Source organism: Dipodomys ordii, unplaced genomic scaffold, assembly GCF_000151885.1.
Source record: "Dipodomys ordii isolate 6190 unplaced genomic scaffold, Dord_2.0 Scaffold191, whole genome shotgun sequence".
In the NCBI taxonomy this organism is placed as follows: domain Eukaryota; kingdom Metazoa; phylum Chordata; class Mammalia; order Rodentia; family Heteromyidae; genus Dipodomys; species Dipodomys ordii.
The window spans coordinates 1-3,717 of NW_012267407.1; positions in this window are offsets into that span (position 1 = coordinate 1).

The window sequence follows — 3,717 nt, forward strand, 5'->3', positions numbered from 1 at the left end:
GGAATCGAACCCAGGGCCTCATGCATGTGAGGTAGCTGTCAACCAACATTTTGCTTATAGAAACATGATTTCTTTTTTCTTTTTCTATTTTTGTCAGTAGTGAGGCATTGTTGCTCTTTCTAAACTCATTTTGCTCAAGTGTAGTGCCCTTTCACTTTGAGCCATAGCTCCACTTCTGGTTTTTTGTAGTGGATTGGGGATGAGAGGCTCATGGACTTTTCTGCTAGGCTGGCTTTGAACCTGGATCCTCAGAATTCAGCCTCTTAAATAGGTGTGGCTATAGTCCTGAGCCCAAAAAGCAACATTATTGCTTATAATAAAGGAGATTATCTTAGAGGAAAACAGTTAAACTTTTGTAAAAGAATAGTTGGTTATGAAAAGCACAGTATCTAAATGCATTCTCTCCAGAATTACATAGCAGTAGAGACATATAGTAGACTGAAATGGAAAAAGAAGTATTGTACAAAATTCATTTTATAAAAGAAACATCTTTCTAGTGTATTACCATACAAGTATAATCTGAATTTACGCTAGAAATTTCAAATAATTAATACATCAAAAGAATCCAAGTTCTGGTGGCAGATACCTGTAATCTTTGCCACTTGGAGGCTGAGAGCAGAGAATCATAGTTAGAAGCCGGCCTGGCCAGAAAATGTCCCTGAGACTCTTATCTCCAATACATTACAGAGAAAGGGACAGAAGTGGCACTGTGGCTGAAGTAGTAGAACACTAACCTTGGTCAAAAGAGAATCTCAGGAATAGTGCCTAGGCCCTGAGTTCAAGCTCCAGGACTGGCAAAAATTAAAAATAAAAAATATGTATGGAGGTGTGTTAGACCATTCAGCAGAGAATGGTGTACCGCTGAGCACACAAAGCTGTGTTGTCTCCAGGATGCTCAGGGATGTGGAGCTGCACCAAGATTGTTAACTAAGGCAGGAGACAGGCCTGAGATGCTCACCAAACATTTCTCCTAAAATACAAGAATATGCCTCATTCTAATCCTACACAGCACACACATTTTACAGAGAAGTTACTTCTGCATTTTCTTGATGAGTTCCATTGACTACTGTCACTTGCCTGAGAAGAATAGCTGCTTACCCAGTAGGAATTGGCTGTCAGGACAGAGGAGCAGAGACAGTGGTCACAGCATGTGTGCTCAGCCATGGAGCCCTAAGATAAAGGCTAAGAACTGTGTGATCTCATCTCCTCTGTGGGGATGCTCATCATGTCACCTGGAAGTGCGGTGACATTGTGTGCATTGGGAACCGACCTTCCCTGTGACAAACACTGGTGAATTGTGGATACTGATGAGCACCACTAAACTTCCACGACCATTTCCAACAGATGTGGCCCATCGTTAGGGAAGTTCTGGGAATACTGGGAAAATTTTGAAGACAATCTCATTAGAAGTGAGTAGAGGAAAAGGAAATCCATTATATAAGAGTATAAAACTGAGCAAATGATTTTGGTGAATTTGAAGGGTATTTTTCTTTTATCTACATTATTTAATTTCTTTCCTTAGCAAATCACTAAGGTTAAAAAAGAAAAAGGAAAAAAAGCTAGGTGCTAGTGGATTATGCCTATAATCCTAGCTACTCAGGAGGCTGATGTAGGAGGATAATGGTTCAAAGTCAACCTGGACAGGAAAGGCGGTGACACTCTGGTTTGCAATAAACCACAAGAAAACCAGAAGTGGCACTCTGGGTCAAGTCTTAGAGTGCTAGCCTTGGCTGAAGAGCTGCAGGACAGCGTTCAGGCCCAGAGGTCAAGCTGCATGAACAAAAAAAAAGAAAAAGAGAAAAAGAGAGAAAAAGAAAAAAGAGGAATGCCTGTAGCTCAAGACTGTAGTCCAAACTAGTCAGGACTCTGAGATCTGAAGATTGTAGTTTGAAGCCAGCCTGAGCAGAAAAGTCCCAAAGATTCTTATCTTCTCTCTGTCTCTCTCTCTCAATCTATCTATCTGTCTGTCTCTCTGTCTCACTTTTGCAGAAATACACACAGAGTTGTTTACCATAATTTGAATCAATACAGTGAAATGCTGTGAATTGTAGGAACCATTTCTAGTAATTTAATAAAATGAAAACTTGTGAAAATGTTTTTTGTCAAATGCCCACCACGTCTTGGTTGAATATCAACTGAACCATCTCTAAGTAGACCTACTGATATTGTCCATGAGGTTAGGGCTCATATAGAGTCTGTCATACTTTTAGGACAAAGATGGAATTCTCGCTGATCCCATGTAATTCTCAAGAACCAGAAGTGACACAGGTTTACTGCTTCACCTACAACTGTATTTCCTGATCCATGCAAAGAGGTTGGATGTCTTCAGGTCTCTGAAATACCTCTATTTATGTGACAGATATTTCTATACTATTCTTAACCTCAGGATGCTGGATCTAAATATATATGAAGTTATTATTTTCAGGAGCCCAAGTAAAAAATCAACAAGGACTAACACTTTGTTTTTGACAAATATTGAACTTTATTTCCAGGCTTAGTTATTTCCACTCATTACATTGATCAGCATGTTGTAATGTATCTCAGTCTCAATAAACAGAGAAGCCACATTTTGAGAGGTCAAATAGGAAGTTTTTATTGGTGAGCCAGAGACTGCAGGTGGACTCCTGTCACAAAGAACTGCAACACCTTGAATATACTTAACACTGTCAGAAAACTGAGCCAAGAGAGCAGGAGAGGAAAGAAAGAGCATAAAACAACAATACCAACAAACCAGATCTACCCAATGGAGACTTGAAATGGGACATCATGGCAATTGCAGGAGAGCAAGAAGCCAGCAGACACAGGAGGCACAGCACATGAGTCACAGTGTTATGGTGCCTGGTCTGATCAGGGCCTAAATAGGGGCAGGTACAAGGGGAGGGTCATGGAAACTTGAGAGCCTCCTAAGTTCAAGGCACAGGACTCACAGGTCCAGTAATCAATGGTTGAAGTCACTGTCCCTGCCTGTAGGAATTCAGGCATGCCCATCCCCAGAGAGGTGGGACTGAACCTTCTTACTCCATGAGCACAAAATGGCCGCAGCTAAAACAAACTCCCAATCTACAACATGGCCAAGATGGCACCCATTCAACCTAGCATCCTTACTTCATTCCCCAATGATTTTATGTACATGAAATCAAATCGTTGATTTCTCAGTGACAGAGCTACATTGGGCAATTAGGACTATGCCCAACCAAGTTGACAAGAGTTTCTTCTATATTAGATCTGCTCCATTAGCATGAAAAAAACATAATCTCCAATCCTTTCCCAGGTCTTCCTGGGTAAGATTTACAAATCTATCTACCACAGAAAGAGTGTCACACAAAAGATTTAGTTCCAGCAGACCCTCCCACCAGTGGGGGTGGTCAGGATGAAGATGTTGGATGCTTGAAAAGACAGAAAAAATGGACAAAAGTTTTACTTTGATTAGGAAACAAAAAAAAAACAGAAGACTCAATTCCTGAACCAGTAATGGTAGTGCAGACATAACTCAGACCTGTTGAAATGCAAATCAGAGTCAGGAAAGGTGGCTCAGGCCTATGATGCTAGCTCCTCAGGAGGCTGAAATTAAGAGGATCACAGGTTAAATCAGAACAAGCTTAAATGTCCATGAGACTCCACCTCCAAAATCAACAGCAGTGTGGTCACTGGCAGCTCATGTCTATATTCTTAGCTACTCAGGTGGCTGGGGTCCTAGGATTGTTATTTCAGGCCATC